We start from the raw sequence: 20,347 nt of genomic DNA, 5'->3' as shown, positions 1-20,347 counted from the left end.
GCAAACTTGGACCCTAGTTATTTGTCTAATTCGTTTTCAATCAATCAGCAATCTAAACTTTGTTTTTACAAGTGAAAATTCATTGAATTACCAAATCAAATCAAATCAAATCAAATATTTTATTGTCATATAAACTTTACAGTTTGTGACCAACATATATTAACACAATAAACACAATAAACATACATATTAAACATTCACAATATCAACAGCATCAAATTTTTTTTTTAACAACAAACCAGTTGTTAAGAGTCCCCTGCCCTCAGTTCTAATGACTTTTTCAAGAAGGATCCTAACTTATTTGTTTGTAAAGGCGATGATGGATTTAGTAAATATTGAATTTTTTCTTCTTCGGTTTGTTTTTATAATTTAAAAACCAGTAATTACTTGGCTGAAATTCGTCTGTTAATTTTACTGGATAGCCTTAAGGTATAAAATATAAATAGATTTGTAAGTGAGTGAAACCTGCTCACACTGTTATGTTATATCTTTATTATTTGATTTCGATTGTTTGAATTAGACGTAAAATTTTTAGTTAGACAAATTCGTAATTTTTGAGTTAGATTAATAGTTTTTGAACGCAATGGCCGATCGCCCTAGAAGAGAGGGAGCGGGATATAACTATAAGAGCTTAGCAGAGTATGGGCTTCCAGGTGTTGATAAGCCAGTAGTCGAAGCCGAAGTGAAACCCAAAACTCCTAGCAGCGCCCGTAGAAGGTTAGAGGCCGCACAACTGTTGGATAGATCATTTAACAAGGAAGACGAGAGTGACGAAGAGCTGACACAGTTGAGAAAGTCGTTTCAAGAAGCCGAGGGGAGCTTGAAGAAGCAAAGAAGAGAAAATGAGAAACAACGTCTTCGAGTGGAGCTTAAAAAGAAGCAAGATGAGCTAGAGCAGGAGAAAGGTGAGATAGATAATGAGAAAGCTAAGAATAAGAAGGTTACTAGGACTCGGACAAAAAAGTCTGAAATCATAAAAAAAAACTGACAAAAAACACGATTCAAAAAATCAAGATAAGCTAGTTCCTGATGCAAGCAAACCGGATGAGACAGTTAAGCTAGACGATTTGAGAAAATTTGAGTTTTTAAATGAGTTAGTTGACAAAAAACTTTCAAAGCTAGGTTTGATTGAAAAATCAAGTGATTCGAGTTCAGATTCTGAAGACAATACTATACGACGTAGTGAGAAAGCTATTATCATTTCAAATAGCTCTGATTCTGATACAGATTCAGACAGTTCATCAAAGCGTAAAAAACACAAGAAATCAAAGAAATCAAAGAAAACAAAATCAGGTATTAAAGCAAAGTCTTCGGATAAGGTTAAAACTCAGTTACTTTGGCCTCAGAGTGCCTTACAATATGAATATGTCAATGAGCAGGTGTCCTTTAATAACTTAGACATGAAGCTATTTACAGCTGGGGAGCTGGAGATTATCACCCGAGCAGATATTTCTGAGATTGAACGAAAGGGTCGCTTAAATTTGTTGAAAAAGATTACGTACTACAGTCAGATTTATTCTTGGAAAGGCCTTTTAGCCTTTTACGCAGCCTGGTTAAGGAAAATTGAACTCGGACAAAATAAATGGTCTGATGATCCTTCTGTTATCGAGCTTCCTATTTTAACACCATATGTTTTATCAAAATCAAAATTTTCAAACAGCTCATTCAAAGTTGAAAGTAAAGATGAGACAATTTGGTTTTGTACATTATACAACAGAAATCGATGCACTTATCATGGTTCTCATCAGACTTCTATTAGAGGTGTCCAGCGAACAGTTCAACATATTTGCGCTGTTTGTTGGAAGAAAGACAGAAATAAACTTTACCACCCAGAATGTTCCAGTTCTTGTCCTCAATTTCCTCAAAAGAAGGAATGACTAGGTAAAAACATTTCAGAACTAAACCCTTCAGCAGATGTTTTTATCCGGAATATATGCGTCGCCAGAACAGCGATGTTTTCGCTTGTTCTCCTGTTTTTGTCGATGGTAGGCGTAGTAAATATTGTAAAACTAATAACGAAGAGAAGGATAAAAGATCTGATGAGTTATCGAATAAAATTTTAGATGAGTGTACTATTTGTTCTGATTTGATTTCTGACACGCATTGGTTGCCTATTCAAGATAAATTTATTTCAGATCACGAAATTATTTTTAGTTCGAATATGTATAACTATGAAGGTGTTCGCATACCATTGGATACTCATTTGAATATTGAATTTTTCAAATTTATGCTCTCGGATTACCATGACAGAGATATATGCGCTTTACTAGAGTTTGGATTTCCTGTTGGTTATGATTATAAAAAACATATTCATAGTGCTTCTTGTACTGTACAAAATCATAAAGGGGCGATACAATTTTCCCATGACATTGATAAATATCTTCGAAAAGAAATAGAAAAAAAGGCTTTATTGGGTCCTTTTCATTCGAACCCATTTTCTCACGAAATCATCATTTCACCTCTGAACAGCGTTCCAAAAAAGGATACTGTGGAAAGACGTGTTATTTTAGATCTTAGTACTCATGGAGGTGGAGGTGTCAATGGTGGTATAAACAAGGATTTATATTTAGGTGAAGAAGTTCATTTAAAGTATCCAAACGTTGATGCTTTGGTTGAAATCATTAAAAGCAAGGGTCCTGGTTGCCTTTGTTTCAAACGGGATTTGAGTCGTGCTTACCGCCAAATAAATATAGATCCACACGATGTTCATTTAGTAGGTTACCGCTGGAGAGATCATTTGTATTTTGACCGTGTGTTATCTATGGGTCTATGTTCAGCAGCGCAAATTTGCCAACGTTTCACCAATGCAGTCGCATATATATATAGATTAAAGGGTTTTGACATTATTAACTATCTTGACGATTTCGCGGGTGCAGAAACGTCTGAAAACGCCTTTAAAGCTTTTAAGGAGCTTGAAAATTTATTTCTGTCTTGTGGTATAGAGGAATCTACTCATAAGGCCTTCTCACCATCCCATAGAATGGAATTTTTAGGTATTATTTGTGATACAGTCAAGTTAACTTTAGAAATCCCTGACGATAAATTAAAGGATATTCGAAGTATTCTTGGAGCATGGGAGGGTAGACAATCAGCAAAACTTAGGGATATCCAGTCCCTTATAGGGAAATTGAACTTTTTAGCAACATGTGTGCGTCCTGGAAGGGTCTTCATGTCTCGATTACTTAACTGGCTACGTGAGGTATATGACAGAAAGGGTTACATTTCCATTCCGTCAAACATTAACAAAGATATCGTATGGTGGCAGAAGTTCGTCCCGTTATATAATGGGATCTCTATGATGTCGTTGGAAGAGTGGTCAAAACCGGATGAAATTTTCTCCTCTGATTCATGTATTACTGGTTGTGGTGGATGGTTCAGCGGTCGATTTTTTCACAGAATCTTTCCAAAGTTTATTTTAGAATATAAGCTTCACATTAATTGTCTGGAGTTATTAGCAATTGTAATTTGTTTAAAACTCTGGGGTCAATTTTTCAAGGGCCGAAAAATACGAATATTGTGTGATAATCAAGTGTCAGTTACAGTGATAAACACAGGAAGATCCCGAAATGAGTACTTACAAATGTGTCTGAGAGAAATATGTTACTTATGTGCACTATCAGAATTCGAGGTACGAGCATGTCATGTGCCCGGAAGTGATAATAGAATCAGTGATTATTTGTCTCGTTGGCATTTGTCTGATTTGCATCGAACTCAATTTTTTAACTCTGTTTCCTCGAATTTAGAGGAATTTGAAGTTGAGGACAGCCTATTTTCTTTTAGTCACAGTTGGTGATTTATATATACATATATATACATAATTCCTTTTTTCAGATGTTCAGTTTAAACAGTTAGAGAAAGATGTTAAAAAGTCTACTAAGTCTGCGTTTGCAGTAGGAACTAAGAAAAATTTAGTTTCACAATGGAGAGCCTTTTTGCTCTTTTGTTTTTATTTTGATGTTGCTCCTATTCCTGTCACTTTTAAAACGATTAACTGTTATGCGCAATTTTTAAGTCGATCATTCAAATCGACTGATTCTATCAGGAATTATATCAATGGTGTTAAAATTATGCATTTTTATTTAGATCTTCCATTTCCCCCTTTAGATAATTTTGAATTTAAGTTGTTAATGGCGGGAATTTCTAGAGTCAAACAACACTGTCCTAGACAAGCTAGGCCTATTACTCCCGATTTGCTAAAAGAGATGCTTAAATTTTTAGACCTTGATAATTGTACAGATATTGTGTATTGGTGTTTATTTTTATTTGCCTTTTTTCTTATGTCTCGTAAGTCTAATTTAGTGCCAGATTCTGTAGATTCTTTTGATTGTAAAAGGCAACTTACTAGAGGCAAAGTTTTTATGCATGAAAGAGTAGCTATTGTGGTGTTTGAATGGACTAAAACTATACAATGTGGTGAACGAATTTTAAAAATACCTTTGGTCAAAATAGATGATTCTATTTTATGTCCCGTTACTGCATACAATAGAATGTGCCGCATGATTCCTGCTCCTGAAGAATCTCCTGCTTTTGTTATCAAGAGAAATGCTAGTCTTAAAACAGTAACTTACAAACAGTTTCAATCTAAACTTAAGCGTATCATTTCATTGACTGGACGAGATCCTCGCCTTTACTCTACACATTCTTTTAGACGGGGAGGTGCGTCATTTGCCTTTCAGGCTAGAGTCCCTAGTGAACTGATACAGCTGCATGGTGACTGGGCAAGTGATGCCTATAAGCTTTATTTGAATTTTACTATGCAGGAGAAAATATCTGTTGCAGAGTCAATGGCCAAACTTTTATAATATTTTTTCAGACATAACCAACAAACATGTACTGGTGTTATCCGATTCAATCTGTAAACATTTATCTGGCATTTCTAACATGGACCTTCAAGCTTACAGTGGTGCTCGTATTTCCACTATTAAGAAGAAACTGGATCAAGGTGAAATAAACTTAAGTAACTATTCTTACTGTCTTATTCATGTTGGAACTAACGATGTAAGAGACTTTTCTGTTGATCGTATCATTGCTGATTTTAGAGAGTTATTTGTAAAATTTAAATCTTTGTCTCCGCATATCAAGCTTTATATATCTTCTATTTTACCAAGACCTGTAGATTTTGATTTAACTGGTTTTAAATGTGCTAATATTAATAGGCAATTACTTTCTGTATGTTCTAAATATAACATTATTTTTATAAAATCATATAAAAGGTTTCTTGTAAGAGGGCGTCCTATTAGGTCTCTTTTTGCCTTTAAGGACGGAGGGTTGCATCTTAATGAAGCTGGTCTATACGAGCTTCGCAGATGCTTTCAACATGTTATGAGTCATATATAATCTGTATTATCAACCTTTTGTTTTATGATAGTCATCTAAATTTTTGTTTGTATGCTTTGTATATTGTTAGGAGGTCATCGTTGTTAATCTTATAAGGGAGCAATTTATCCCTTAGGATTTTGATCTTACAAAGGAGTGTACTATTCTTTGGGATCATAAGCTTACTTGAAGTTAGTGCACTTACAGGGAAGTTCGTCATATTCTCTGGGTGTGTCGTATAAAGGAAGTTTCTTATTCCTTTTATATTCAACTGGAACTTACAAGGAAGTGTCTCATTCCTTGGGTTTCAATTTCTTCTATTTGCGTGTGTGTACAATTTGTTTTTGTTAATCTTTTTTGGCGGGTTGTTTGGCGCATTTTGTTATTTCTTTTAGGCCCGCTTTATTTAGATTATTCGTATGTGTATCTTTTGTATTGTATTATATGAATATTTTGTGTGTAAATTATACTTATTTATGTATCTTATATGTTAATTCAAGCTGCCAAAATTAAACTATTACTGGTTTATATCTTCTTTATTTGAAAGCCCCCGTAATTGGTTTGTTTTTATAATTTAAAAACCAGTAATTACTTGGCTGAAATTCGTCTGTTAATTTTACTGGATAGCCTTAAGGTATAAAATATAAATAGATTTGTAAGTGAGTGAAACCTGCTCACACTGTTATGTTATATCTTTATTATTTGATTTCGATTGTTTGAATTAGACGTAAAATTTTTACCCACCCACCCAAACCCATTTTACAAAATTGAAGTGTGCTTTTGAATGTGCAGTTGTGAAGATGGCGCATTTTGTTATTTCTTTTAGGCCCGCTTTATTTAGATTATTCGTATGTGTATCTTTTGTATTGTATTATATGAATATTTTGTGTGTAAATTATACTTATTTATGTATCTTATATGTTAATTCAAGCTGCCAAAATTAAACTATTACTGGTTTATATCTTCTTTATTTGAAAGCCCCCGTCATTATTTAAATTATTAAAGTTATTATTTTCAGTAGATATGTGATGAAAAAAATCATTTCTTAGAGTTTTATTATACTCACAATAGAGTAAAAAATGTTTCTCATCCTCTAGTATTTGACATTTATGGCAAAGTCGTTCCTCTCTTGGGATTTTAAAATATCTCCCCTTTTCAATCAAAAGGGAGTGATCACTTATTCTAAATTTAGTGATTAATCTCCTTATCTGAAAATTAGATGTATTAAGATAAGATTCTAGTTTGTAATCTTTTTTAATATTTTTATAAAGAAAAAAATTACTTTTATCATCAATGTTTTGAAATTTATTTTGAATTAAATCTTCATATCTATTTTTCATTTTTAACTTTATATCGTTTTTTATTTTATTTACATCTTTTATGTCCTTACAAGTAGAAAGAATATTAAGGTCACATTAGTCTCTTTAACAATATTTTTTGCATATGTATACCATGAGTAAGTTCCTGTCAAATCTAGAGACTGTGCTAGAGAAAAAGCTTCCTTTATCAATGGATTAATATTATTATTATATAGTCTAGCTAAATATAAAAGGGTTTGTGTTTTAATAAAACATTCGATAGACAATCTCCCTAATTCAGCTCTTGCTCCTAAATTGGATGCATTTTTTCTTATTCCTAGAGTAGATTGAATTACCAATGCTAGCTTGATCTGGGACACCCTTGAACGAGCCCGATGGAGCAAAGTGGGTAAAAGGGGGGGGGGGCAATTTTGCACACACACATTCTTTTAAAAAAAAATTCGTAGGTTTCCTTTTTGAAATTGAAATTGAAAGTAAACTAAGTTAAGTTAAGTTACAAGTTAAGTTAAGTTACATTTAATATCGGAAATTATTTTTCCAACTCCGGCAGTGAGCTTCGAACTCTCAAAATAATGCAATTTAGCAATTTATATTCGGATATTCATAAACCAATCTTTTTACAATTAGATTGTAATGTAAAAACAGATATGCTAAAAGAAAATACATGTATTAGAAATAATGAAAAATACATAGGTAAATGGAAACATGAAAAGAGTACTGATTTTAAAAGTAACATAAACAGAGATGAGGTTAATGATTTATTGTCACATATCTTAGAAATACATGATGATATAAGTAAAGTAGATCAAAACAGTGTAAATGAAATTGTTACCAATGTTACTAAAATTTTGCTTGATTCAGCAGAAAAAACTTTTGGTGTAGTTACGAAAGATTGTAGAAATTCAAAAGAAGAATATAACAATAAAGAATGGTTTAATCACGATTGTAAAAATAGTAGAAGAGATTATAGAAAGTCATTAAGATTGTATAAACATTACGGGTCTAATATTTTCAAAGTTAGACTACGAAATAGTGAAAAAATGTATAAAAAAACTATGGATGATAGCGTTCGTCTCTATAATCATGACTTGAAGAAGAAAATGAAAGAATTACGTATGAAAAAGCCACGTGAATTTTGGAAAATTTTTAATAAGTTTAAACGTCCAGTGAATAATGACATTGATATCAAACAGTTTTATGATTTTTTTTAAAGAAATGAATAAAGATACTCTTAATAGAGAAAATATTGAACTAGATAACAATCTTGATGGTGATAGATCAAATTATTTTTTGAACAAAACAATAACAAAAGACGAGGTTATCAAAGGTATACAAAGTGTTAAAAATAATAAGTCACCTGGGGCCTGTTTATCGAAGCTCTCTTAGGATTAGGACGTGTCCTAAGACCAACTAAGAACACATCTTAGTCCTAAATGGGTTTATCAAACATGTCGCAACTTAGGAAAATCCTAGGAATTGTCCTAACTTTAGGATACCAATTTAGGTGTCTTAAGATGGTCTTAGGATGGTCCTAACTTTAGGATACATTCGAATTTTGTCTTTTGTTCATTTTCACGCGTATTATTTTTAAAGCAGTAGTAAAAATAGTTGAAATTCTCCGTAATGATATGAATAATGCACGAGATTTGCATTTGAACTGTTAAAGAATGAAAATGTGACACTTCGAATTCAACTCACTCAAAAACATGTTATGATTTTTACGTATTATATATCTTGTTTACAGTTAGTTTGTTATTTTTTTAATTTTTGTGTCATGTTTTGTTTCATACAGTTTGAATGTACAATTATTTTACAAAAATTATTTATTACCTTTAATTTAAAACTACATATTAGTTTTTAGATTCTAATTAACCATATTTGAAATAAAATTATTGATAAAATATGATACCATAATTATTTTTTTTTCATATTCGGTTTGTATTTTCTTTTCCGCCAATACTTAGGACATCAGTTAGGACGTCTTATCTAAGATAATTCTAAGATAGCTTCGATGTGCATGCTGAGACGTGTCGTAAGTCGGTCCTAACTTTATCCTAACTTCTGTCCTAAGAAATTCTTAGGACCTATCTTAGGACAGTTTCGATAAACAGGCCCCTGGTGACGACTTGATAATAAATGAGTATATTTCATCATCTTCTGAATTGATGTTAGATATATATGTATATATGTTCAATTTAATTTTTGATACAGGTTTTTTACCTGAAATATGGCTTTTAGGAAATGTTATTCCAGTGTTTAAAAACAAAGGTAGTAAAAGGGAACCGAAAAACTATCGGCCAATAACATTACTATCAAGTTTAGGTAAAATATTTACTTCCATTTTAAGCAGTAGACTTTGTGATTATTTAGATGAGTTTTTAATTTTAGAAGAAAACCAAGCAGGTTTTAGACCAGGATACAACACAAACGATCATATTTTTGCTATTTATGCCTTTTTCGAACTATTGAAATTAAAGAAGAAAAAGTTATTTTGTGCGTTCATTGATTTTCAGAGAGCTTTTGATTCTATTCAAAGAAATCTCCTTTTATTTAAACTGTTGAATAATAATATTAACGGAAAATTTTTCCGAGTTATACAAAATATGTATAACGATATAAAATCCCGTGTTGTTTTCAATAATGAGAAATCTGACTTCTTTCCTTGCGAAATTGGTGTACGGCAAGGTGAAAATTTATCGCCTGCTCTGTTTTCTGTATATCTGAACGATTTACAAGCATTTTTAGAAGAGTTAGATACAGAAGGTTTACAGTCAATAAGTGCAGACCTAGAAAATGAACTAGATGTGTATCTTAAGATTTTCTTACTGTTATATGCTGATGACACTGTTATATTAGCGGATAGTAGCACTGAATTACAAAATATGTTAAACAATTTTGCCATATATTGTAACAAATGGCAACTTAAGGTAAATGTTGATAAAACAAAAATTCTTGTTTTTGCAAATGGCAGACTTCCACAAAATTTGAAATTTTTTATTAATGATAATGAAATTGAGATTGTTAAAAATTATAAATATTTAGGAATATTTTTTTCTAAAAGTGGTTCTTTTTTACAAACTAGAAAATACTTACAAGATCAAGGAATAAAGGCTATGTATTCTATCTTGAAGAAAAGTAGAATTAATAATTTATCTATTGAATGTCAACTAGATCTCTTTGATAAGGCTGATGTACCTATTTTGTTATATGGATCAGAGATTTGGGGGTTTGAAAACTTTGACTTGTTAGAGCGAGTACACCTAAAATTTTGTAAACTCATTTTACATTTGAAGCAATCAACCCCAGACTGTATAGTTTATGCAGAACTAGGCAGATTCCCATTATTTCTTTATGCAAAAGTTCGTATGATAAATTTTTGGGGCAGAATTATAAACGGTAAAGAGTGTAAAATTGCTCATGTTCTTTATAAATTATTACTTATAAATTTAAATAACTATGGTTTTGAAAGTAAATGGTTGATTTATATTAAAAATATTTTTAATAATTGTGGAATGTCTAATATTTGGAACCTTCATTTTGCTGACAAATGGGTATCAAAAAGTGTGGAACAAAAGCTTAAAGATCAGTTCACACAATTATGTTTGTCACAGATAGAAACCTTACCTAAATGTCTCTGTTATAGAATTTTTAAAAATAATCTGAAATTTGAGAATTATCTCAACATATTGCCTAATAATTTATTATTTGTATACTGCAAATTTAGATGCGGTAGTCACCGTTTACCAATTGAGACGGGAAGATGGCGAGGCTTGTCACGAAACGACAGACTCTGTCATCTATGCAATTCAAGTGAAATCGGTGACGAATATCATTATATAATGACTTGTAAATCTTTAGATTTAGAGAGAAAGAAATTTCTACCTGAATATTGCTGTAAAAATCCAAATACATACAAATTTGATAGTTTATTTAATTCAGACAATATTATCATTTTAGAAAAATTATGTAAGTTTATAAAAACAGTACAGGTGAAAGTCAGTCCTCCAAGTTAAGTTACGTTTAGTTTTGTTCACACATGTGCATGCTTATATAATCATATATGTAATTGTAAATATATATTTTCTCTGTAACTATGACATGTAGTTTTGTGAGAATAAAGTTCATTCATTCAATCTTAGCGCCTTGGGATAGATCAGCGTACCCCTGCGCCACTGGCATTGTAGTGAATTTATCGAAATTTAAGTACTTAAGTCTACTACTACAGAAGAAATTAAAAAAAAATAATATAAAGATTCCTACCCAGTTTGTTTTCTTTTTGGAATTATGTGTTCAGATGATAATTTTTTGTTGCCGAATGCATGATTTTTTAAATTACGCAAATCTAGGAGGAACCACTCTTTAAACTGTCATTTTTTCATTGAAATATACATGTTCCTTTATTCAAACAAAAGTGTTTTCAACTTGAGTATACCGCAACACTTACGAAACCATGTTTTGTTACATCTATTTCAACTTTGCAAAAAAAATTCAGAATTTATATTTTAGCGGTTTTTGTCTCTTTTCTCATAAGTACTATATATACCATGGTTTTTACGAGTTAACATATTTAAACAAACGAATCCGAAGGATGAGTTTGTTTAAATATGTTAATGAGTAAGACACATGGTATATAAAATTTGTAATATAAATAAAATGATTGACAGCTTCAAGACCTTCAACTAATATTGGAAATTGATCACGTTACAGTTTTATCCAATGAAATGGAAGCTAGCGCAAGTCACTTTTGCGCTTCGTGTATGATCGTCTGTGTATTTCATGTAATAGAACCCCTGAATTTGCAGAAAGTAAAGAAAATGTTGGATTTTCCCGATTTTCTTTTTAGTTTTGCGCCCCGTGTATCGGATTGAAGGCGCAGGTAATTTCATAATGTCATCAGACTGAGGTAAACAAAAATGTCGGATTCCAGTGACAAGGATTAAATAATTATTCTAATGACGGTAAGAATTGTTTTTTTTTTTTTTTTTTTTTTTTCAATGTATCATACAAATTAATCATATTTTACAGAATTTTCATCTAATTGAAAAATGCTTTTCTTCCGTTATTTTATTAGATTATTTATTAAAACACAATTTTAATGACTAAAACAATATTTTAACAGTGGCGAATCCAGGGGCGTAGATAGTGTACGTCCCCTAATCATGTTTTTTTCACAGATATTTGTAGCCGATATTTATTCCTTTTTGTATAGGTACCCCCTTTTTAAATCGAAATTTAATTGAATTTTCGCAAAGGAAATGATAGTTTTACATTTTATTTTTTTTCAAAACTGAAAGAAGAAACATTTAGTAATTGTTTTCAAAATTAGGGGAATTCGTAATAATCCTATATAGTTTGTGATTTTTCTTATAAAATGAAAACAAATGAAGATCTTGACCTTTTAGTACGTTTTACAGTTTCCTAAATATTTTAGAGGCGGATACATTTAAAAAAAAGGTGGAGCTTCAGCCATGGAATAACATGAAAATGAATATGTTATACCATGGCTGAAGCTCCGCCTTTTTTCCTTTGGATTCTAGTCGAGTTGCATATTTAATTAGCAAAGTATGGTACAACATAAATTTGCATATAATATACCATGGTTTTCCCTCACCCCACTTTTTAAGCAAATTATTTCATAAAAACATCAAAGAAAAAAATCCAATTTATGTTACAATATCTATAAGAAATGACTTCGGATTTTTAGCGTATTTCAAGTTTGTGATTGCGCCGCTACACTAAAAATTACATTTGCAACTCTTTACAAGTTAGAACTATCAGTTTAATACTATTCTTCAAAAACTCACTGCACAGCTATTGAAAATAGACCTAAATCCTCTTAAAAGAGCAGTTTTCTTTGCACTTCTATTTGAGAATATCCCTCAAAATTCGAAGAAAAATAAATGGTTTTTACAGAAAAATTACACATCAGTAAGGGACGACTTGTTTATTAACTAATTGTTAAGAATTGCACATGAGGTGTTCCCGCTACCTCTCTCTATGTACACGACGTCACCGTTGTTGTGACGTTATCTATTCAGAGTTCAATAAAGTATCATTGCAAGCAGACGTTCTTATTTACTAAGCCTTAATTTGTGTCCGAAACAACCACTCTACGATACTAATAATGATAGAGGTTTGATGCACATTAAATCGCATTGCTGGTTATCTGAGGATTAATTTGAGCCCTTAACCACATCTGAACGTCAGCAAATGGCGATTAAACAAGTCTAACTATATGTCCCAAAAAAATCTTGAAATTAGTTTCACCGGTAAGCTGTACCGGTGTGAAAGGGAGAGGGTTAATGATTTGTGGAAATATAAATACAATTAAAAACCTACCAAAGAGATTGACCCTAAAGAACAGATAAGTCCATACACGTAGCCAGACTTGGGGTAATTGTAATTGTAATCGTTAATCAGCTGTAATTGATTACAATTTTTCAAGTAATCAGTGTAATCATTAATCAGCCAAAAATCTGATTACATGTAATTTAATTTAATCAATTACTTTTCAAAATACCCTGTAATCATGATTACTTTTTGATTACATTCTAATTACAATGAAAAAAATCTAAAATTGTGTTTTTGGTCATTAAATGAACCTCTTTGTTCATATTTGATAAATTTTTAACATACTAAAATGGTTTGGTTACTTTAAGCTTGTCTACTTCAGTAAAAAATAAACTGTTACAGTATTGAAAAGTCATCATTAGCCTAAGCAGAGACATATAAAACAAATTATATACCTTTTATCTTGGTAAAAGATATTGTACATACATGTATATTCATCGTTTTATAATGATCTTCATATTAATATTTGATAATAACTGTTATATATTCAAATAATACTTTTCTTTAACCTGAATTATAATCTTTTGTTAATTTTTGTGATTTTTGTCAACTTTGAATTTACAGGTAGGAGACTAATTAAGGTTTGTTTTTATTGCAATTACCTATTGAGTATAGCTGTAGGGAAATATATATGATAAAAGATAAATCAGATATGAAAAATTATCTAATTAGCACAAACTAAATTATAAGTTGGACAAATATGTTGTTTTAACTTTTTTTTTGTATTTGGACTGGACGTGTAAAATGCAATGGTTTTTAGTATTGTTTACAATTTGATTAATATAATTCTTTATTCCGTAAGCAAATATACAGCTCATAGGATTAAATACATACACAAATTATACAGTTTACATAAACATATACAGCATTAATATATAGCGGAGTTTGGCATACAATTTACATTGATAATAAAGGTTCATAACAAAATCAAGTGTTACGAATTTTCTCTGCCTCATAGAGGTATTTACCCAGATTATTTAATTCTTTAATATTTCTTACAGATAGTAATTGAACTAATTTGAAGGTAGATGGGTTTCTATAATAATATATCTTAATATATTTACTTCTGACATTTACATATTTATCACACTCTAATATAAAATGATATTCGTCTTCGATTACTTTCTTATTACACATATTACAAACACGCTCATTTCTGAAAATATTAAAGTATCTTCCAGTTTCTACATTAAGTGAATGTGAATTGATTCTATATTTAGTTACATATGACTGGTATAAACTGTTCAATGGTCGATTTAAATAAAATTGCAAAGTATGTCCATCATGTATATATTGATATAAATTACATTTTGAAGTATTTTCAAAAAATGACAAGGCTTCAGCTATATAATTATCAACAATTCTTTTTTTAAATTCATGCAAAAATAATTGACTATTTCCAACACTTTGTGCTAACCATATATCATTAAATCCATACCTGTTTAGTATGTCTCTTATTTTACAACTCCAATTGAGTTTATCATTCGGTTTGACAAAACTAGATTCGTACATATCTTCATAAATACTATTCAATATACAATTATTAGATTCTAATAACTTCAACCAGTAACGTATCATTCTTACATATCTGTTTACATACAATGGTAAACGCCCAAGTTCAAAATACACCATGTGGTTTACAGTCGTTTTTCTCACTTTCAAAATTCTTTTTAGATAATACAAATGAAGCGTTTCTATATCTGCTCCCTTATGGAAACCCCATATTTCACAACCATAATTCACAATACTTGTTACATATGTATCAAATAAGGACATCAAAGTCTCAGTGTTATAACAATCATCATAAATTTTACTCAATAAACAAAATGTAGCCTTTCTACCCTGTTCAGATAGTGTTTTCTGTGTTACAGTAAAAGTACCGTTATAGTTTAATAACAAACCAAGATATACAAACTGATCACACATTTCTATCATTTTACCATTCAAATACCATTTTTCGTTCTCTTTCAGTACACCTTTGTTACGAAAAACAACTATTTAGGTTTTTCTTAAATTAATGTCAAGACCATTCTTGTATGAACTATCATATACAGTGACTATCATTTTTTGTAAATCAGATATACTTTCGCTGAAGAGAACTGTATCATCAGCATACATAAAAAGATAAAGATTTAACAATTTTACTTCATATGGTTCTATTCCTTGTTTAATTAACTCAATTTCTATGTCATTTACATAAATTGCATATAAAAATGGTGATAATGATTCGCCTTGCATTAGGCCAACATTACAATGAAAGAAATCTGAAAATTCACCATCTAATTTAACACAAGTTTTCAACTTAGAATACATTGATTTAATAAGATTCAGTAAATTTCCACTAATACCACATTTTAACATTTTTTGCCATAAAACATAATGTGACACACTGTCGAAGGCTTTGACAAAATCAATAAAACAACAATAGAGACGTTTTCCTTTACGTAAACTTTTTGATACAATAGAATGAAGGGCAAAAATCGCGTCGTGTGTACCATATCCAGGGACAAATCCAAACTGCGCATCAGTCAATATACTGTATTTTTTGCACCACTTTAATAGTCTTGTATTAATGACAGAAGTAAACAATTTCCCAACATGAGACACAAGCGAAATTCCTCTGTAATTTCTTGTTTCATCAACTGGACCTTTTTTAAATAGCGGAACTAAAACACTCTTGACCCATATTTCTGGAAACCAACCTGTAATAAGTATTACGTTAAAAAGTTTACATAACAGTGGCAGTAGGGCTAATTAACACTCCTTCAAAAATTCATTTAATAGATTGTCATAGCCTGTTGCTTTTTCAGTTTTCAATTTTTTAACACAAACATCAATTTCTTGCTCCGTAAAAGGTCGGTCCAATTCTTCATAAATGACTTCATTGTTGACTTCTTCTTCCGGTCCGTCGTCAATTTCTTCTTTAGAAACTAAGTTTTTAAAATGCGTCACAAAATCGTTTAACTTAATGTTGCTTTGTATGGCCTTTTTTCGTTTCCTGAATTTTCGATAAAAGTACTTTGGATTCTTTTTTCTCATAGAACTCAACATGTTTCCCCTCTGTTTTTTATATCGTCTTTTTAAACTATTCTCGCTTCGTTTAAATCTTTGTTTAGCAAGATTTAAAATTAGTCTATTTTCTTCACACTTATTTTGGTTAAATTGTTTTAATGAGCGTCTATATTCTATATACAATTGTTTGCAATCATCGTTTATCCACGGTTTATCTTGCCCTATATGTATAGGTTTATAAGTTCGCTTCGAGCTGTTACAATAATCACATTTTAAAACTTTAGTCACTTCTGTTTTTGTATATTTATTGACAATACCGGAGAGACACGAATTAATATTGTTCACAATTTCGTCGATATTCCTTGGCTCGTCGGATAAACTATTCATCAGTTCATTAACTTTATCGGAATTTGCCGCAAGGTCCCTTTTAACGTCATCTTTAAACCCTTCATTCCATTTATAACAATCATATTTTACAGTTTTACAAGTACATATTTCATTTAAAGTTAATCCTTTAAGTTTAAATACAACTTTTAACGGTGCATGACATGAAAAAGTAGTAAAATCACCAATGACAAAATCATTAACAATAGAAAATGAATCACAAGATAAAAGCAAATAATCAATTACGCTACATCCATTCTTATTTTGAAATGTAAAAGTTTCACTTTTTTTCCCAAAACGACCATTACATACTCTTATACCAGAAGATTTACATAAGTTCAAAATTTTACGACCAAATGAATTAGCCGGCTTTATGTCCTCTGTTGTTCTTTTACTTGGTAGATCAGGTTCATAATTAAGTAAATCAGTTTCATTGCAATTAAATACATTTAAATTGTCTTGCATTATGAAGTCATTTTGTAAACCTATTCTTCCGTTGAGATCACCAATCACTGCAATGTTACCTAATACACTGTAATGTTCTATTTGTTCCTGCAAAACTTCAAAGACATCTAAGTCATACTTTCGGTAAAACACATTATTATCAGGGGGCATATATATAGCACACAGGTACAAATCTTTACTATCAAACATAATAACATTGCTTATTTTTAACCATATCATACTATCAGCACAACAATTCAATACTTCAATATACGGATTTAACCACTTTCTATAGAAAACAATTACTCCTCCTCCGTTGCACTTTTCCCTATAAACAAACTTTTTATCATAACCATTTAATTCAAATTCCGTCGGGCATTTGACCCAGCACTCATTTAAGCATACGATATCACAATTTGTTATTTCCGTTAAGAATTCTTTGTCTTTTAGTTTCCGCAACAGACCTTTGGAGATATTCCATGAGCACACATTTAATGAACATTTATTACATTTATCACTTTCAACAGTACTACAGCCATTCTCCGCAAACTCCTATTCCTTCCACAACTTTCCTTCAATGAACAATTTATCCCCTACTAGATATGCCTCTTTATTTTCTTTACGTTTTTCCTTCATCACTGGTATCAATTTCTTTCGTTTTAGTAACACCTCTGTCGGATACTGAGGACTAATTCCAAAACTTGTTTGTCTTAAGCGACCCGAAGCTTTTCGTACCATTTCTCGATCACCGAATTCAGCAAATTTTACCACTATTGGTCTCGGTTTTTCGGCATTCGTCTTTTTCCTACCAAGTCTATAGGCTTTTTCGAGTTTTATGCGCGTTTTAGCATCTTTAATGTTCAACCTTGTCTCGAGAAAATCTGTAATAATTTTGATGCAAATTTCCGGTTCTTTTTTTCCCGCCGCATTCGCCTCCTCGGTATCACCCTGTGCCCCGTTTATTCCGGTATCCATTTCAGTAATTTCCATTTGTTCATCGATAGCAAAGAACAGAAGATTATTACTAAAGTTTTGTTTTTCAACGTCGACAAGTCTATTTTTCACATTTAAGTTTACTGTTTTTGAGGTTTCTATACTTTCAGACACCTTTTCAAGTTTCTTTTTAATAGCTTGATGTTCATCTTTTATATCGGACATAAATTGGGCACTATGTTCAAGCGTACTTATTCTGTCTTTGCAGGATTTCATATCAACATCAACAGCAGTAAATTTCGATTCGTATTTGTTTAATCGCTCTTCAATACAGTCTAGCTTGTTGAGTTTTGTTTCCATCGCATCAACTTTTTTACATAATTCATTAAGTATCATCTCAATTCCGTTGGTTGCTAGATGAGGCGGTAGGGGTGGGGGTGGCGGTGGTGGACTGGGGAATTGTTGAAACTGGTAGGGCTGGCCATGGTACTGGAAATTTGGTGTACTTGATTGAATGGGTGTGTATTGACTAAATCCCTGATTAATCGAATTGTTCATGTTTGTATTCTGATCGTAATTAATAGTAGGTGAGTTGTTGTAAAGACATGAGAATGCCTCGCTGAGTGTATCTGTTAATAATACCTTGTTTTCGTCAACCTTTATGTCACCTGAACACTTTTTCTTCTTTCCTTTTGTAAACAAAGAACTGTCACTTGTCGAGCCTTCAGATGAATTGTTTCCTTTAGCCTTTTCCCTCTTTCGTTTTTTGTCCTTTTTGTCCTTTTTGTCCTGTTTGATTTTTTTGTCAGTCTTTTTTGGCATTACTAATCACATTTAAATCCAATAAAAATTAACGAATGCTGCATATTCACAAGTTTTACGCATTTTTAAATCATATTTCAAGAACGAAAATTTTCACTGCCATTCAAACTGGCGCATTTCTATTAAAATTTAACCTAGTTTTAACTGGTACAAATGTCACTTTATTTCATCCATATTTAAACTTCCATAAACTGCAACTTGGAATACATATAAATTATGAAAGAGGTCAGAAGACAAACAAAAAAACTCTTGATTATGATATGTCTTTATTAAATTTAATTCAAAATAATTTAGAGATCATTGGTGATAAAGTGTAATGAATATATATGTAGTGAAATTTAGTGTTTATTTAAATAGATGACGTTTAATTTGAAGTTATCATTTTATAATTGAACCAAATAAAATACGTTCTCAAAATGCTATAGATATATTAAAAGTTTATTCATCCACATCATTCAAAATGTTTTGTTTTTAAATTCATTGTAATCAGATGTAATCATGATTACTTTGCCAATGTAATCATTAATTTAATCAGATACTATCAGAAATGATGTAATCATTAATTTAATCAGATACTATCAGAAATGATGTAATCATTAATTTAATTTAATCGTACAAATGACAAAGTAATTGTAATTTAATCAATTACATTGAAAGTAATCGGACCCATCTCTGCAGTGACGTAGCAAATTATGGAAATTAGTATTATATAATAATTCAATTGGCTCAACTTTTTGTCGAGTATCCAGACGTTTCTTGACAGTCGTTTTATGTGTTTTTTGTTGTTCAGTTAGATTGCTGTATTATAGTTGACTCTCTTTTTACGGGGCGCCGAATGGGACTCTTGTGGTTTTGTACAAAATTCAATTCTGTCATAACAAAATCATTTTTGTCTTACAAAACTATGTGCTACAGACTTGTTTTGTGAGAACTTCAATTTTGTGATGACAAAATTCATTTGTGTAGACAAAATTAATTTTTCTCATGACAAAATTCATTTTTGTAGACAAAATTCATATTTGTCCTGACAAAAGTCAATTTTGTCTAAAAGGTATGCAAATATAAACATATTTGCATACAAAATTGACTTTTGTTACCTGATATGGAAATTAAATCACAAAAGTCAATTGTGTGAGGTAAGATTCAATTTTGTGAGACAAAATTAACTTTTGTGAGACAAAATTGACTTTTGTGAGACAAAATTGATTTTTGTGAGACAAAATTCAATTTTGTCAATTTTGTTGAGACAAAAGTCAATTTTGTTAATTTTGTTGAGACAAAAGTCAATTCTGTCAATTTTGTTGAGACAAAAATCAATTTTGTTGAGACAAAAGTCAATTTTGTTAATTTTGTTGAGACAAAAGTCAATTTTGTTAATTTTGTTGAGACAAAAGTCAATTTTGTCAATTTTGTTGAGACAAAAGTCAATTTTGTGACGACAAAATTCATTTTTGTGAAGACAAAATTCAATTTTGTAACAACAAAATTCAATTTTGTAACAACAAAATTGACTTTTATGAGACAAAATTGACTTTCGTGAGACAAAATTGACTTTCGTGAGACAAAAATCAATTTTGTTGAGACAAAATTCAATTTTGTCAATTTTGTTGAGACAAAAGTCAATTTTGTCAATTTTGTTGAGACAAAAGTCAATTTTGTCAATTTTGTTGAGACAAAAGTCAATTTTGTCTCACAAAAGTCAATTTTGTCTCACAAAAGTCAATTTTGTCTCACAAAAGTCAATTTTGTCAATTTTGTTGAGACAA

Source organism: Mytilus edulis, chromosome 3, assembly GCF_963676685.1.
Source record: "Mytilus edulis chromosome 3, xbMytEdul2.2, whole genome shotgun sequence".
In the NCBI taxonomy this organism is placed as follows: Eukaryota; Metazoa; Mollusca; class Bivalvia; order Mytilida; family Mytilidae; genus Mytilus; species Mytilus edulis.
Note: the sequence above shows the minus strand (reverse complement) of the source record.